Source organism: Pelodiscus sinensis, chromosome 5, assembly GCF_052426305.1.
Source record: "Pelodiscus sinensis isolate ZL-2025 chromosome 5, ASM5242630v1, whole genome shotgun sequence".
NCBI lineage: Eukaryota > Metazoa > Chordata > Testudines > Trionychidae > Pelodiscus > Pelodiscus sinensis.
The window spans coordinates 44,626,588-44,645,176 of NC_143056.1; the positions used below are offsets into that span (position 1 = coordinate 44,626,588).

At 47.0% G+C, this 18,589-nt stretch overlaps 1 protein-coding gene across 2 annotated transcripts in view; it reads left to right on the forward strand.

The window, feature by feature from the left end:
- The first annotated feature begins 408 nt into the window (after positions 1–408).
- Positions 409–18,589, forward strand: part of SYNDIG1L (synapse differentiation inducing 1 like) — a 38,470-nt gene continuing 20,289 nt past the window's right edge. The window contains exon 1 of one of the 2 annotated variants that reach the window (XM_006117743.5): positions 409–1,033. The gene's annotated coding sequence lies outside the window, so the exon portion shown is untranslated. Of the gene's footprint in view, positions 1,034–5,228; positions 6,119–18,589 lie in introns of those variants that run through there. The other variant, XM_006117742.5, reaches the window with a different exon arrangement.

The window sequence follows — 18,589 nt, forward strand, 5'->3', positions numbered from 1 at the left end:
CCTGATGCCCTGCTGGACCTGGTTCCGGCCGGCCTTAAATGCTATTCAGCGTCCACTCAGTGTGAATGCACTATTTCAAAATAGCAAAAAGCTATTTTGAAATGCATTTTGTGTGTAGACGCGTTATTTTGAAATAACACTGTAGTGTAGACATACCTTATGTGTCCATCCATCCATCTGTCTGTGAATCTGTTTGTTCAAAAACTCCTCCTAAACAATAAGAGCTAGGAACACCTCTTATCATAACTTAAAAGCAAGGTAAGGGTTTGATTGTGCCAGGACAATGGGATATGCCTGGAATTCGATTGCTTTTCTTAAAATAGAAAGGGAGGGGCCTGGTAAGAGGAACAGTTATACTGTAGAAGGATTGCAGGGGGTTGCAGGGGCCAGAGATGAATATTGGAACAGCTATAATACCATTGGGCCAGCAGGGGGCAGAGGTGGAGAAAGGGACAGCTATCTACTATATAATATTTCAGAGTGTGTGTCTTTTTGCTTGTGTCTGTCCCCCAGCTGGGGGACATGCACCCCTCCCCCAGCTGTGCCCGCTGCAGTGACCATGGACAGGTGCTTCTCACCAGGCCCCAAACTGCTTCAGTGAGAGAGTGCTGTGGTTGTCCTCTCTATCTCTGGAGGAGCCAGCATACTGAACTCCTCATCCACAGCCCTACCCCAGAACAATGACTTAAAGAAGAAAAACAAAACTTATTTGAGTTAAGGATCTGAGCAATGCCAGGTAAATCTTCTACAGTATACATAAAATCTGGCTGCTTATTTTGCTGCCTAAGTAAATGCTGAGCTCTGCTGCAAGTCAAGCCCTTTCTGATGTGAGGGCAGCATCTGGGCTCAGTTAAATGCAGGTGCCTGAGTCTGGAGTTTTACAGTTATTTTTGCTTTTCCCAAAAGAACTTCCATCCTCTTGAGTTTATCATTCCTCTTCCTTTTATTTTTTTTTCTTTCGTAGCACAATCTACTCCCTTGAGGACATCTTGCAACAGATTCTTCATCTTAAAGGCCTTCCAATTATTTTGAGGTCTGTACAGTGTTTTTTCTTACTGACGCTAAATTCTTGAACTGGATTATCCACGTGTTACTGTTTGCTGCAAGTTCAGACTTCTCGCTTAAAATTATCCATTTTTTTGGTTGCTAATAATGCAATGGCATCAAATTTGTCTTGGCATATTTGTTACTATGTTTGTTGTTAAATGTAGAATGTCAAACACAGTACTTATTAGCAAGGGTGCTTCTAATGTCTGACAAAACATTATCATCTCCTTCCAATGCAGAGTAACTTCAGAACAGGAACATGGCTTTTTACTCATGTAGTTTGTCATAGTAAGGTGGGGGTTTTTTTCATAAAAAGAGGCATTGTTTGAATGGCATAATTTGTACAATGTCATATGTCATCGGGAATATAATATAGCAAAATCTCATTTCTTCTGACTGCATGTGTCCTTGCCAGAGGTCTCCTTGCCACTCAAACTGAGATCAGGAGACCACTTATTTCTATACTTTTTCTAATGGGTCCGTTTCATTCATCCCATTAGACATATAAATATCCACAGTGAGACTCAGCAGAGCAAGAGATTTTGCACATTATTGCTTCAGTCCTTTTTGAATTGCAGCTCTTTGTTACTCGCATGTACAATGTTTGACTTGTAGTTCATTTTTTTTTCTTGACATTTATTAGGTCATCCAGTCCTTCTGCATGTAGCCACGTGAGGGCAGCTCTAAGACCAGTTTATGTGCTTTTCTCTTAAAGCTGCACCCTAGCCTGAATTCATGAAAGTTATCAGATAATGATGGTGCTAAGCTGTTTTTATGCCCACTCTCACACACACGACTCTACCAAAGAGACATCCTGGGTCAGACAGACTTTAATTCAGGCTGCTAATGTCATCTTATCATCGTCAATCCACAGGACATAGAGCAGCAGCTCTACTATTAAGTGGTATCTGTACAAACTTGGGAGGGCTAATCCTCACCCTGTCTGGGTAATTACAACGCCTGCATTTTAATCCGGCGATTGTGTGTGGCCCATATGAAGGGCAGAGCGGCTCCACTGAATTGACAAAAGCAGCTTGTGGGGATTTTGATGGGGCTGCCGTGGCAAAGATGATTATACTTTGGTAATGTTACTGTTTTGATTACCCATCCACCCTGCCTTCTAGTCCTTTTTGGCATGCATTTCAGCATCTTATCATAACGTAAATTCAAACTGGTTTGAAGGGAATTAGCAAGCCATGTATCAAGATATTTTGTCTGACTGGCGACCTTTTCTTTGGGGCTCTCCTGTGATTTGGGCAGTGGGTTTTTGCTGAGACACACAGTAAGAGCTCATTTTTATGGTGACTTTCTGTCAACCCCCCCGAGTCCTTTAAACTTCCTGAGGCTGGAACACGTTTGCCAAAGCTCTTCCCAAGGTCTCACTGTATAAGCCAATGGTTTGCCCTAGTGTAACAAGGCTTTGTCCAGTACAAGTCCTCTTTGTTTACCTTTAATCAGCACATACTGCCTGAACCTTCCGCATGTGGTTTGATAACCAAGGCAAACAACAGGCGTGTAGGCAACCTATCTCCCAGCCATGTGCCTGCTGAAACTCTGCCCATAGATTCCAGCTGCTCCTGGTAACGAGTGTAGTCAGGGTTTTTATCTAGGACTTTCACCTAGCTAATGCATTTGCCACCAAATTTCATTGTTCCTAGTGCTGCAAAAGAAAAATCCCATCATCTTCTCTTTCTTTTATTATTACCCTGTGTTTTCGTTCAGCCAGCAATAGGTTGGAGACACCAATTCTGAATTTGGATCCGGGGTCCTTGTATATAGGGTTTTGCTTTGAGCCCATCTTGGGCTCTTAAGGATTCTTAAGGATCATCTACTGATGCTGCCTGGTGCTGGGTGGGGTTTGGGCATGGGGAACCAGTCCATATGAGAGTGCTGCTTTGTTGTTAGTAGCAACTCTTAATTCAGGGTGAGATTCCCTGGAAGATAACTATGTGCTTATGACATGTATGTGCACTAGGACTGTGCCTGTCCTGGCTCACACACTTTCTATTGCTGATGGAGGAGATGAGCAGTCAGGCCTTCAGTGAACTCAGTCAGTCAGAGTTGGACTCCTGTATCAGATGCTGAAATCACAGACGGGGAATCCAAGGACTGTGTTCCTCTTGTTATCTAGCCCAATCCAATGGCTCACCTCCCTCTGTTCTTGTTAAATGACAGACCCATATGCAGGGGTGTGTGAATGTATCTCCCCCCTCCATTGTCCCCCAAGTAAGCGTGAGGCTGGGGCCAATTCCAGCCAGGATGGGGAAAGCTGAGGCAGCACGCTCCCTGAGCCTCCCTTCCCTGTGCTCTGGCCAGCCAGGGAAGGCTGGGGAAGATCTCCCCTCTCTCCTTGCTTCTCTAGGAGTGAGACCCCAGGAGCGAGGCCAGAGGCAGGACTGGGCTGTGAACTCCTTTATATTTAAAAAAATGGCAGCCCACATTTACAAAAAAGCACACACACCACACCCAGAAATTCCTGCATATGGGCCTGAATGATCTCACAGCTGTAGCTAGAAAGACAGGGTTTGTCTAAACTGCAATTAGACACCTGCAGCTGACCTGTGCCAGCTGACTCAAGCTAAAGGGCTTGGACTAAGGGGCTGTTTAGTTGCGGTGTAGACATTTGGGCTCAGGCTGCATCACAGGATCCTAGACCCTGGGCTGTAGCCTGGTCCTGAACAGCTACCCTGCAGTTCAATAGCCCCATAGCCCCAAAAGCCCAAGTGAGCTGGTCTGGGCAGCAGCGGGTGTCTAATTGCCATGTAGACATAGCCAGAAACAAGTCTACAAAAGCAGGAAAGATTCTACCTCTTTATTTCATTCTCCCAGTCAGAACTCTGGTGGCACTTGGGAGCTGGGCCATCAGAAATAACCTGCTGGCTGCTCGTGGAGTACAGTGAAAGCAGAAATCATGTGGTGATAGAGATTAGACCAGACCTTCCTCCTACCATTTATGAGAAACAAAAATTCTGCTAAGAAGTGACAGCTTTAGCCTGGCTAGGCCCATGGCATTTGGCATACTGGCCATATTGGAGATGTGGGTTAAGGGGAGCTTGGCTTTTGAGGGTAGAATAGAACCAATGTGAGCATGTGGGGATGCAGAATGGCACTGGGATGCTTTGAGCACAGGAATTGCCAGGCTGAATCAGACTCAAGGCCCAGTACCCTGTCTCTGACAGAAGGTAATTCCAGATGCTTCAGAGCAGTAGGCACACGTGGGACAAAATCTGCCCCCCTATGTCAGCTCTCATTCTCATTTCTGACAACTGGAGATTGGCTGAAGCACCCAAAATGAGTAGGGTTGCCAGATGGTTTCACAAAAAATACCAGACCTCCCCCAAAAAAGCGCTGGGAAAATTTTGTTGAGCAAAAAAAAACAAACAAAAAAAGCATCGGGCCACTGAAATGCAGTTGCAGCCCTTTTAATTGCTGGGCCGCTCCCCTGCTACTCCTCCCACCCCGTCCACATGTCTGTTGGGCAATGAGCCAAGAAAAGTAGAAAATACTGGACATTTTATATGTCCGATATTTTCTCAATTTCTTTACCGGACAAAAGGCGCAAAGATCAGACTGTCCGGTTCAATACCGGACACCTGGCAACCCTAAAAATGAGGCTTTATAGACTCTCCTATTAGCACTGCCTGTGACAACTGAATATTCTTGAGCATGTTGGAGGATAGCTTTAGGCAGACAGCTTCTGGGGAGGGGATCATGCTGTTAAAACCATGTAGGAATGTGGGGGGCATGGTTGTGGGCTGCTAGGAATGGGGCCTAGGAGCACAGTGAGGGTTTGAGAAGACTTGGGGTAATGGCCTTAGAACCCTTGGGAGTGGTGGAGGCCACGGTGTGCGGGAGGTGAAATGGGTGTGGCAGTGATCCACGGCTGCTGTGGTCATGTCAGGGAAAGGTTGGAGTACAGCATGGAAGCTGTTCAGGGTGATGCTGGGGCATAGTATAGGCAAGACTTGAGGTGGTTGGAGCCAGTTGTGGTCACAGCAGGGGTGCAGTGAGAGGGTAGCAGCAGGGAAATGGTTTGGGGAAGGCCCAGGAAGCTGTTTGAGGAGCAATAGTGAAAGATTTGGGGATCTGCATGAGCCCTTTGGCGTGCAGGTTGAGAGTGGATGGGGATTATAGGAACAGGTGGGCTGCTGGGGTTTGGCTCTAATCTCACTTCATGCTGGGGTAGATTGGGATTAACTCCATTGAACTCGCACACGTTTTATACTGGTGTGACTCTAGTGAGTGAGATCTGAGTCAGGCCCTTTAGTTTTATTCTATACAAACTCTGTGCTATAAGAAAGAAATCCCACATAAAGGAGAAGCTCAGCTTTACCATCCCACAAAGATAATCAGCCAAATTCTGGCTCTAGAATTCCCAGGTGGGCTGAGCCAGCCCCATCTCACTGGGGCAGAGAGCACACTGGCTGTCTTGGTGAATTATGGTACCAGGGCTGGACCTCTGACTTTTAACACCAGCGAAGAGGGACACAGATCTTGAAATTCTGCTGTGCAGCTGTATGTCTTTCCTTCCCAGGGTGTTTGTGGGAGCTGCAGAGGGAGTTGCAGTGCCAAGGGAAAGGCAGTGAAAAGAAAGAGAAATGCTGCCTTTTCCATTCTGAGTCCTTAGCCGAATTAGCTGGACAAACATCTTGGGAGGGAGCCGTAATCAGGCAACGTGCAGCTGTCCTTAGGGAACGTTTGCAGCTGATCACACCGCAGCTGGAGTGCTAGAGAGTGAGTGAATGCTGGGCTCGCTTGACACAAATGTGAAGTAGGGTTTTGCTGCAGCTAGAGGGCTGCGCTGATGCACATCTCCAGTGTGTGTCTGGCTATGCTGATGCACATTGCCAGTGCTGTCTCCGGCTGCGCTGAGGAGTGGTCCCCAGTGCTCTACCTGGTGTTGTCTCTGACTGAGGCTTCCAAGCAAAGCAGCTCAAGACTCCATCCTAAAAGGAAGAGGCTGGAGTCATTCCAGGCGAAAGGCTCTTCCTAAGCAACATCATGCACGGATCAGGTTTACTTCAGCTACCTTCTCTCCCACTTAGTGGCTGAGACACTCTTCATCACTCAGGTAAGCAGCATGCCTGGACTTTTCTTAGCCAGGGTACTTTCCTGCTTTGACCACGCAGTAGTAACTGGGGCAGGATTAGCAAATAGTTGTTTCTGGGAGGGAAATGCTGGTAAGGATTTAGCAAAAGATTTTGACCCCATATATTTCAGAGAAATTGCAGAGCAACTTCAGATGGGACTGTAAATCGGAGGTGGCCACAAAGGTAAGGTCACTATGGACTTTCCCTTACAACTCAGCCCTCTGCTAAAGTTTGGGGATTAGTAATTAGACTATTGTGGCAAAGAGAACTAATAGTCAAACCATGCATGATAGATGCTCGTCATGTCGCTCATGGCATCATGGGAAGATGCTTGGAAGATTTAGAAGAAGCTGAATAGAACAGAAGAGGCAATTAGTCAGATTGGTTCATTGTGCCAATATTGAACCTTCTTCTTGTATGCATGTAAACCCCTTTTCAGCGTAGGTTGGCAAGAGCCTATCAGCTCTTGAGCAATGTCTGTGGGAAAGGAGCTGTGAGTTTGGAGTTCTGACCAGTCCCTAGCTTGTAATTCATTTTCCTAGGCTGTTGCTGGTTTCATACCCACCCCCACCGTGCTACTCAGCCCCCCTTTACGAAGCTGCTTGCTGAGCTTTCAAAAACTAGATTTTGTCTGAATTAGCATAGCATCTACTACCAGAAACTTCTCCCCCTACCCCCAAGGGACCCGAAGGGAAAGCAAGGATGCTATGTAAATAATATGGATAATTGTAGAGACTGGTGTGAGGCTCTGTCTGAGAGTCTCACCGGAAAAGCCACTGTCTCAAGAGGATAATGGATGGCTACTTCCCAACTTGACAGCAGAAGAGTGTTGATATATTTATCTAGCAAAAGTTTCCAGTGCCATGAAAATAGCTGGCAGATTTACAGAGCGTTTGGAAGCAAAATGCTCCTCATTTTGATTCCCTGCTTCTCCACCAGAGACAGGGAGTAAACAGGCTACAGGAGGGTGAGTAGGTTACTGCAGCTCCAGTTTGGGATCCTCATTCTGTTCAGCACAGTCCCTGCTTTGGACACGGTAGTCCCACAGCCACCTCAGGGCTTTGTCCATCCCTGTCCCCTCCTTATGTTCAAGCTTCAGTGCTCCTTGGGGAGAGGAGCCTCCGAGCCAGGCACTCTGAGACACTGCTATGAATCTCCCTTTCATGCTACCTGCCCCATGCCCCCTGTGCCCAGTTTGGTAAAGAGTCAGCATTGTCCAATGGGGGTGCCCTTTGTCAGGCTGGCCCAGCATTCTAGTGTGAAATCACACCCTGCCCAAGAAGGGTTAATCTGTGAGGGTATCAGGCAGCTTCCCCAGGTGAAGGGAAACACTGACTAAATTGTGAGACTGGAATTGCAGAATCTGGAGACAGAGGGGAGCTGCCTTAGCTCACTCTGCCCATCTCCAGGAGCCAGGTCCTTCTGTAGTAGCTGTTCTGTAGCATGTGTCCGATCTAGCGCTGAACATCCGACGGATGGAACTCACACCCGAGGAGATGATCTCCCAGTGCAAGAGAAGTAGCATTGCTGCTCAGTGAAATGTTTCCTCATATTCAGCCAAACCTAACTCACTGTTATATCCATCTCGTCCCTTCTACATACCTCCTTGTTTGTCACCCAGAACAACCCCTCTTCTGCTTTGCGAAATACACCCTTCTGATATTTGCCACCTCCTGTCTTGCTCCTTTAATCTCCTGCCAGGGGCTTTTCCCTTCTACCCTCTGTCATTTTCATTGCTCTTTCCTGGACTCTGTCAAGCTCCGTCTGCTAACAGCAAGCCTAGAATTCAATGTGGTAACCCAGATATAGTGGCACCAGAGCCACATTCTCATCTCTGCCAGGGGCATTCAACTGTGGAGTATGCATCATCAAACTGCATTGGCCTTTGTTACACACATTGCAAACACCTGTATTATTTGCTGCCCTCTCTCTCCCCTGACCATCATTCCTGATCCCAGCTCTTCCTCCTGTTGAGAGGGGTTTAGGGTTATTATCCCCAGGCATAATAAAAACACTTTCCCAAATGAAGCCTAGAGTACACTACTATGTTGGTAAAATAATGTCACTGCACAGCACTGAGCAATGTAGTTATATCAACCTTAACCTCCTGTGTAAACAGCAGTAGGTCAATAGAGGAACATCTCCCATTGGTAGAAATACCACCTCTCTGGGAAGTGGTTTAATTACAGTGATGGGAGCGCTTTCCCTACTTGCATAGGAGGGAAAGTCTTCTTGTAGATACTAACACTGCTACCCCTCTGAGACTTTTCAATTAAGCATTCATTTTAAGTGTTGAGCTGCACTTACTTTACTATTTTTCTAACCTTTGTACATCTACGTAGAGGGATCTTATGTGGCTTTAGCATGAGACTAACAAGCAGAAGATGCAGATCCAAGTCCCATCTCTATCACTGACTTTCTATGTGATCTTAGGCAAGTCATTAAAAATGTCTATGTGCCTCCCTTTTCCTATCTGTAAAATGGGGATGATACTGACTCACCTCACAAGGGAGAGGAAGAGTGTGTAAGGATTTTTGTGTATTATGTATTGAGAGACAGAGAGGCCATGAGCCAGTGCAGTATAAGTATAATGTTAAGCCAGCAGTGCCCAAACTTTTTTGTTCATAGCCCCCACTTATCTGGTCCATGCCTCCCAGGGAGCCTCAGTGGGGAGCAGGAACTCGGTGTGGCGGATTGACTGTCAGGGGTGCCACCAGATATATTAGGGTCTAACTGAGCCTACTGGCACTACTAAACTGGGTTTTCCTTGCATTGGATTGCTGTGCCAGGACCTCAAGTCCTTTTCCAGCACAAAGCTAGGCAAGACCACACCCAGCTGTAGACACAGACTGCAATCAGATCTGTGTGAGAGGGTTCAGCTTGAAGATGTGCCCAATACTCTGGTGCACACACTATCTGGAGTGCAAACCCATAATAATAATAATGTCTGCACTGTATAGAGAGCTGCACGAGCTCATAAGAATTCACCCTCTTCTTCAATGTGGAGAGAAGTATGCACAGCTTTTCGTCTCTCCTCCCCCCAGATATGAATGGCACAAACTGGGTTTTGACATAAACAAGAAATACCCTTATTAACTACCAAAGGTAAGTGTTAAGTGATAATACAGGAGAGCAAACAAAACAGATATCCTTAGTAAATAAACAAAACCCACGAACTGATCTTAGCACACCAGATATACCTTAGAAAATTCTCACCCTGAGTGATAAACAGGCTGGCAGATTCTTACGGCACAAGTTGCCCTGGTTTTCTTATACTGGCTACAAATCCTTCCAGCCTGGAACCATCATTTCCCACAGTTCAGTCTTTATTCCTCAAGTGTTTCCAGGTGTGTTGTTGTAGGGTACCCCTATGATGTCACTGTCTCCCTTTTATATCTTCTTCCCACTTGCTGGAAAACTCTTTTGCTGTGACCTGGGTCAAACAGTTCCCATTGTGTAATGCTGGCTCTGAAAGGTTTCTGTTGTGTAATCTGGGTGTGTGTTTTGCATAAGCAGCCAACACTGTTTGGCTTTTTGACTGTTGTACCTGAAAGGCTGCTTGTGGGTGCTTTGAACCTCACCACACGTGTCAGTAACACATAAGCGGCCAAACTTTGTAACTTCACACACAATAACACACACAATCCAATGAGATATTCATGTTTAGCAGATCATGACTTTCAGAATGACAACTCATTATATGTACTTTGTACAAAACATCCTGATTACATCACTGTGCTGCCTATTGGGGTGTCATACCAGGAGCGGAGCTGTGGCCAGGAACACTGTGGCGCAGTTGGGACCAGGGCCTTATTGTAGCTGGGGCCACATTTGGGGCCAGGAGCTGGGGGCCATGGCCAGGGGCTGAGGTCAGAGCTGGGACCAGAGCTGCATCTGGAGCTGGGACCAGGGGAGGGACTGTGTGCAGGAGCAGAGTTGGAGCTAGAGTGGGCATGGGTGGTCCTTCCTCCCTGTCCCCCTGTAGCTGGTCTGGGCCCTGCCATTCCCCTCAATCACTGCTTCATCCTGCCCCCCGGGGCATACCCCGCAGTGTGAGAACCATTTTGTTAAGCACAAGCTGTATGCCTTCATTTATATAGGGCTACTTACATGCTGAGGGTTATGCTGAATGCACCTGCTTAAATGCTCTGCTGGCTTCAGGTCTCAGTATCCAAAAGATGCTAGGGGCTTTACAGAAATCTGACACCCAGTCTCCCTGTGCCTCCATCCAGCAGTCTCAGGGGCTGCACCACAAACCCTGCTTACTCCCCAGGATCTGCTTAGATGCCAGAGAATGTTGATACAGGCAAGCTTGGAGATGCCTCTAGGGAGGTTGGTTTTGTGCCTCTGCAGCAGCTCTTAAGCAGTTTGGCTGGAGCAGAGCCACACTATTCCTAGGGCTTCCCTTGGAACTTCTCTTAAAGGGAAATCCCATCACAGGCGGGGGAGTTACCCTGGGGCTCTGAGTTCAGCAGTGCTGTGAGGGGAAGGATGCATTCCCCACCTACTTGCATGCACCCCAACACTGCAGAGAGCCCTCTGTACAGACCAGAGGAACAGAATGCTACTATGGAGGCAGCTAAGCCCCTGCTACATGGGAGGGCAAGAGCCATGCATAGAAGTTCCATCCAGCCCCAGCTCATGGGAGCATGATCAGGCCCTTAATTGGTTCATGTTCATGAAGCAGGAGGAACCCTTGGGCATACCAGTGAGCAGTAGGCTACATAAACATCATAGAAGATTAGGGCTGGAAGAGACCTCAAGAGATTGTCTAGTCCAATGCCCTGCCCAAAGCAGGACCAAGTCCAGCTAAATCATCCCAGCTGGGATTTAAAAATTTCACGGATGGAGATTCCAGCTCCTCCCTAGATAACTCATTCCAGTGCATCGCCATCCTCCTAGTGAAATAGCTTTTTCTAATATCCAACCTAGACCTCCCTCACTACAGCTTGAGATCATTGCTCTTTACTCTGTCATCTGCCACCTCTGAGAACAGCCTAGCTTAGTGGAATTTGCATCTCTTCCTGGGTTGGTATCATCCATGAGCATCATTAACTTCCCCATTCCAGATTACTAATAAAGATGCTAATCGGGCCAGACCCAACACGAGGCTACTGCCACCTCCATTCCTGGCTGTTTGTCTTTGCCCTTTGTTTCCGGTCCTTTGGCAGGTTCTCCGCCTACGTGGCTGGGTCAGACCCAAAATAGGCTGAGCTGTTTTTACACTTCAGATTATATAGCACACAGAATAAAATTCCAACGACTGTTTATTTTAAAGCACCTAAGTGTGAAGGTCACGTCATGAAACATGTATCGCCCCAGCCCCTGCCTCTATACCTTCCGATCTAAATCCAGGGGACATGTCAAGGAGGGAAGAGAAACAGACCCACTGCAGAGATAGATTCCAGCTCAAGTAGACATAACCATGCTAACTCCATCAGACCTAGCGTGTGTACATCTCCTTCAGCTAGAAATTACACCACAGACCTCAAAAGGAGAAGGGAAGACGAAGGACAAAGGCATTGACAACACTGTTCAGCACGGCATGAGTACAGCTTTCTGCTCCATTAAAAAAATCTATACATGGTAGCCTCGCCATCATGCCTGTCTCTCCCCGGATGCACAGCTTGCTCAGTTGCCAAGTACAATCCCTGCAGCTGCCAGCAAACACAAGAGGCAAGGGAAAGAGAGTGAGTTGGGTTGGATCTTTTTGCCTAAAGCAATCTCTGCCTGGGGCTGAAAATGCACAGGGCCGAGGAAGGACTTTGGAAATATTGAATCCCTCTTCACCTCCCCAGCTACAGTTGCTCCTGACTTCAGACTGAGTTTGGACAAACCAGTGCTCAAAGTCTGGGGACGTCTATCATCATCTAGGAGCTGTGGCTTTGGTAAGACAGTGCCTCAAGTGTGCTCCTCAGCACTTGGGCCCAGTTTTTAATTTGTCTTATCTTTTGTTGCTGGGCCCATTGCCCCTTAGCAACCCTCTTACACAGACACTTTAAGCACTGGGGGGGAATGCCAAGCTTTACACAGTAACTGCTGGTTTCTCTGAACAGAGCTGAGGGCCAACCCAGACATATCAGAGGAGATTTGCAAAGGGCATTGGACGCTCACCTGCTGTTGATGTTGTTTAAGTTGATTTGGAGGCCTGTCAGGCCTTTTGTGACTTTGAAAATCTCCCCCATCATCTTATCCTTAAACCATTCATTTGCAGTGCATCAGGTTTTATGGTCTGGCATATGTGGCCCTTCCGCCGAGGTTAGTAGGGTTGCCAGGTGTCCGGTATTCACCCGGACAGTCCGGTATTTTTGCCTCCTGTCCAGTAAAAAAATTCAGAGAATACTGGACACCTAAGAAGTCTGGTATTTTCTGAATTTTTCCCCAGCCAGGAGGCGAAAATGCTGGACACCTGGCAACCCTACAAACACTCAGCTTTTCTCCTTCCCCCCCCTCCCCGAGACCTCCCTGGCCCTCAACACCCCCAGCCTCCCCCCTCCCCACCAGCCCCCATGCTTACCCAGTTCCCCAAGGCTGCCAGCACAAAATGGCTGCTGGCCAAAAGACCTAGGGGAACTGCTCCCCTGTTCCTATCCCTGCACTCACTCTTAAAGGGGACATGCTGTTTTAATGCTGTTTTGTTTATTTATTTATTTATTTATTGGCTTAATAAGTCCTTGGAGTCCTTTTTTTTTTTTTTTTTTGCTCAATAACTTTGGTCTCTCCCCCGCTTTTTTTTCCCCGGTGGGTTTTTTTTTTTGGGGGGGGGGGGGGGGAAGGTGTTCGGTATTTTTGTTTCAACCATCTGGCATCCCTAGTTAGGTGTTCTCTGGGCAGGGCTCTCTTCTCTCTCCCAGCCGTATGGAAAGAATTTTTGGGACCATACATTGCAAGACTACGTTGTTGGAAGTTCTACTTTCCTCTTCCCATGAGCATTGCAAAGAGAGCAAAACTAATTTAAAAGCCTGCAGCAGATGTTATTTCTCCCGACCTTATTCTTGAAAACATAAGAAGCTCCTTTGCTCCAGTAGTCCCTCCAATTTCGAGGCAAACTTTTGTAAAGACAGAGGGCAAATCTCCATCTGACGAGTCCATAAGGAAACATCAGTCTCTAAAAACAGGCTAAAAAATCTCAGGCTGCAGCTATTAAGATGGGTAATGAGACAGGTCCCAGACTTTGTATCAAATGGGGAATTCTTCACCAGAACTTGAATGGAATGATTTATTTCTTCACTACACCAGCTTATTGAGTTGGTGAGAAATACTTCTGAGTTGGAAAAACTGAAATAGAAAAGTGTAGCATCCAAAATACATGTTAGTTTTTAAAGTGATCGTAGACAATTAGCACTAGAAGTAAAGCATAGCTAGTAAGGGCTTTAAATACATGTAACGGTAGCACCCACAGGCCCACATCAGGATCAGGGCACCATTGTGCTGGTCCCAGTAGACAAAGGGTGTGTCTAGACTACCTAGTTTTGTTGACAAAAGTGGACTTTTGTCAACAAAACGATACCAGCGTCTACACTACCGCGGAGTTCTGTCGACATAACGTCGACAGAACTCCGCGGTTTTGTCGACGCTGGTATACCTCCGCGGTTTTGTCGACGCGGAGTTCTGTCGACAGAAGGTGTTATTGCCTGTAACACTGCGTCCAGACTACGGAGTTCTGTCGACAAAGCGGCTTGCTTTGTCGACAGAACTCCATGTGTCTGGACGCTCTTTGTCGACGGAAGTTTTGTCGACACTATCTGTCGACAAAACTTCCGTCGACAAAACGCGGTAGTCTAGACGTACCCAAAGACAGTAAGGCAACATCTACACTATGAGTTTTTTTGGCAGCAAATATGCTAATGAGGGACTCATTAGCATAAGTCATGACTTCATTAGCGTATTTTCTGCCCTTTCTTTTCGCGCAAGGGGTTTTTGTGCAAAAAGAAGCAGTTTGGACAGGGTTTTTTGCACAAACCCCCTGTCTTGTGCAAGATCCTTATGCCTCTCTGGGATAGGCATAAAGATCTTGCGCAAAACAGGATTTTTGCACAAATAAAACCCCGTCCACACTGCTTCTTTCTGCACAAAAACCCCTTGCACAAAAAGAAATTACAGAAAATATGCTAATGATGTTGTGACTTATGCTAATAAGTCCCTCATTAACATATTTGCTGCTGGAAAAAGCTCGTAGTGTAGATGTAGCCTAAAAGTGTCTGCCTTGAAGATCTTACCATCTAATCTGAAAAAAAAAACCCAGGTTCATATGTAGAACAAACATTAAGAAGGCAAAAATAGCAACAAAACCTGACAGCCCCATTACGATGCCATCAATGGTTGGCTCTGATTTGGGCTGCTTGCAGTGTTCCAGGCAACAGGGACAGTATGGTGGAAGGCACGTAGATTTTCTGGGAGGGAAGTAGATCAGTGGGCTGGTAAGGCTGGTGTGGGCTGGTGAGGCTGGCCAAAGAGGGGGTGTGAGAAGACAGGAGAGTGGATAAGGAAAATGGGGCAGATTGGTAAAGGTCCTGGAAGGTGAAGGCAAAAATTGGATTAGATGTGATGAAAAACAGGGAGCCAGTGTTTGAATCGAACAAGGGTATTTGCCGTAGTCCTAGAAGCTTAGTAGCGATCTTGGCATTCATAAAGCTCTCCATGAAATCAAATGCGCATTGTAGTGCAGCAGAGAATTCAAAGACATACCCTCTAGCAACAGGCCCGGCCAAAGAGTGTGCGGGGCCCAAGGCAGCACGCTGAGCCACATGGCTGTGCAGCTCCCGGCAGGGTGGGTGGGGCTGGGAGACGGGCAGCGTGGGACCCTGAATGCGCAGGGCCCAAGGCGACCGCTTCGCTCGTCTTTCCCAAGGGCCGGGCCTGACTAGCAAAATGAAAACAACCATAGGCACATCACAGTTTATAAGGTCTCCAAGCATTTTCAAGCAGCAGCTGGTTTCTCTTGTCTCATCCTTAGCATCCAAAGTCTGACAGAGCTCCAAGAAAAGGCAGAGCTAGTTCTGTGGGATGACAACATCTGACAGCATTATAATTTTACCCCAGCCAGGCCCCCGAGGTAAGAACAGTGGTTCAGTGTAGGACATGCCATCTCATTGTTGGAAAACATTTACAGCCACTGGGTCCTGTTAGTCTGTTAAGTTGGGTTCCCCGCAGCTGTACATGCTTGAAATTTCAAGCAGGTTTTCCTTACTGGGGACTAAATGACAACCTCTCTTTGGCCTTCTCTACTGCTGTTTTTTTATGGCATATGCCTGGTCAGGATCACTGATGGAGGGGAGGGGAGGCAAAGAGGGCATTTGCTCCAGGGCCTGGCAATTCAGAAGGGCTCAGGTTCCTGGCTGCCACTGCTGCCACCACAGGAGTGGTGACGGCCGGAACCCTGGGCCCTTTAAATCATTACTGGAGTGCCATGCGGTGAACTCTGTGTGACTCTCAGGGCTGGCTGGTGCGGGGGGAGCGAGGCACAGAGGGTTGCCCCCAGCCCTGCCCCTTCTGCTGAAGGCCCCACCTTTCCTGGACTGCAGAGCTGGCCCTGGACCTTGCCTGGACCTGTCGGCCCCACTGTGCATGGCAACTCTGGCATGATTTTCTTGGTGAGATTCAGAGGAGAGCAAGGGGAACTCAAAGCACACAGCCTGCACTCCAGTTCCTCTGTTTCTGTGCTGTGGACTCTGAGGATGGCTGCAATCTGCTCTAGAAGTTACAGTTCCCTTCCTCATGGCCCAGATGCTCTGGTCTGGCACTTTATCGCTGAGATGGACTGTCAGAGCCCTGGCAGCTTACACCATCTCAGATATACAAGTGTCTCCCAAGCTTCTTTCATGGGTTAATTCCTCAAAGGGCTTGTAAATTTGAATGACAGCCTCTGCCAGATTCACTTCCTCAGATCAAATTGTGGAAGAAAATTGATCTGAGGAAGTGGGTCTGGCCCACGAATGCTCATCACCTAATAAACCATCTTGTTAGTCTTTAAGTGCTACATAGTCCTGTTTTTTGTTTCAGCTAGACTAGACTAACACAGCTACATCTCTATTACTATTCTGCCAGACTCCACTGTGATGAAGTCAATGCCTTGACCCCCTCTGAGCAGAAAATTATCAGAGGCCTGTTGTTCCCCTCCAAATTAAAAAACAAAAAACAAAACACCAGTTGCACCTGACATGCTTTGCTCTTTATAACCTCCAGTGTTGCTTACCGTTCACATTGCCCTGTATGGGTAGAGACTTTTCTTTTTACTCCTAGTTCCATTATTTGATTAGCGTCTGAAGGTGGAGTTATGGGGAGTAAAATCTAAATTTTAGATGCAGAGTAGCTGTCCTGAAGCAATGGAATTACACTACTGTAACAATCTGCACAGCTAAAGCTCTTGACCAGGACTGCATAATTTCCTGGCTTCATTATTGTTACCTCTTGCTCTCTGGCCTCCCTGGCAGCCACCCTGCAGATGGTAGGTACAGTCAGGATGCTGCTTCAGGAATCATCTTCTTGGCCCTCTGCTGGCTCTGCATTCTCCACCCCCCTCACCTTTAGATTCTTATCCTCCCCTGTAAGGCCCGACACAGCTCTGCCTGTCCCTACTTACCTACCTTTGTAATTTGGTGCGTTGCTTTCCTCAGCCATTCTGCTCCACCAGTGACACAAGTCTGCACTGTCTGTCTGGCCACCCACTCCAGAAGCACGATTGTGCCTCCTTCCATGTCTCCTCACTGTGCCTGGGACACCCTCCCTGAACTGATCCTGAAAGTCACTGTGCTCTCCTCCTCAAGCCCTACTCCTATCACCATTCCCATAGCAAACCATCAATGGATAATGGCCAGAAGCATGTGCTGGTGCCCAGTTAATTGATTTATGGTCTTAGACAATAAGAGAACATACTGACAGGAAACATGCTAATAGGCACCTACAGCCTACATAACACGTGTTCCTCTATCATGGGTACTCAGATCTTCCCTTGCCTTTCCCTTTGATTGTTTGATGCACCAAAGTGTTCTCTCTTTTGCATCTTGCCTTAAGCTAAGTCATGGGTGTGATCTTTGGTTACTATTGTAATTAATAATTAGTGTGAGTAAGATCAGAACCCATGTAATTGCTGGATTCAGACTCAACTTTTTCCTGAGGATCATTCCCTCTTTTGTCTTTCTCTGCTTTCCTAGGTCCTTTCCAGTTTGTACCTTCCCAGCTAGAGGTGGCAATTGTAAGTGTAGCTGAATCATTAGCTAGTTGCCATAAGAACCTGCAGTGCATGGCACACCGATCTGTTGATCTGTAAATAAAATGGACACATACTGTAAAAATAAAGGTAAATGCAAGTAGCTCCCCCCAGAGGTAGATGAAATGATCCCTGTGTGCAGTCTACATATGGGGTTGTTCCATTTGTAAAATGCTTTGAGGCCTTCTGGATGAAAAGCTCTAAAGAAATGTCAGATCTTTATGCCAACAAACAACAAGATTGAGCCCTGGGAACGGTTATTGTCAACAAGGAAGCCAGCCAGTGAGGAAGCACCCATAACAGCTAGGGCTTTTGCCGGCAGAGAGTATGCAAATGAATCACTGATTAGCATTTTGTCATGCTTCATTTGCATAATCTATATGAGCCGTTTTTGCGCAAGGGGTTTTTGTGCAAAACAAGCAGTGTGGACGTTTCCTTTTTGTGCAAAACCCTCTTTTTGTACAAGATCCTTTTCCCATATCCCTGGGATAACGTCCACACTGCTTGTTTTTGCACAAAAATGGCTTGAATAGATTATGCAAATGAAATGTGATAAAATGCTAATCGGAGCTTCATTTGCATGCTGTCTGCTGGCAAATGCTGGCAGTGTAGACAAAGCCTAGGATGGATTTCCACTGTCCACTGAGATAAGTCAAGGGAGCTAGGAGTGTGAGCTCCCTATCCTTTCCAGACACCTGCACCTCTTTCATGACTCTGATTTGTCTTGTATCCCCCTCAAGTGTCACCTCACTTAAAGGACACAAAAATAGAATTAGACACAAAAATAGAAAAGTGTCACAGCACGCTAGTACCGAGAAATTGCTACTCTCTCATTTCTACCATATCATTATCAAATAAAGTGACTGGGCTATGAATATTGCACTGACATTTCAGTGTGCTATCTGAGCCTGTTTTTCATTTCTGAACCTTCTCTGAAGCCAAAGCCCCTCTGCCACATAACTTAGCTTGTCAGGGCCCAGGAAAGTGCCCTGCTTGCTGCCCCCTTATGTCAGCCCTGCACTTGCAACCCCTTCAAGCCCATCCCAGGGCCTGATTGCCTGTGGGCCGCAACTCCCAGTTTCAGAAACACTCATCTAGATGAGATGAGCCCCCCGGGAAGATCTCTGAGTACCCCCCAAGGTACACGTAACCCTGGCCGAGAACCACACTGAACTACCCATGCCTAGCACCTGTCTGAGAATCAACTCTTTACTGCCTCTGTAGAGTTACTGAGACATCTAGT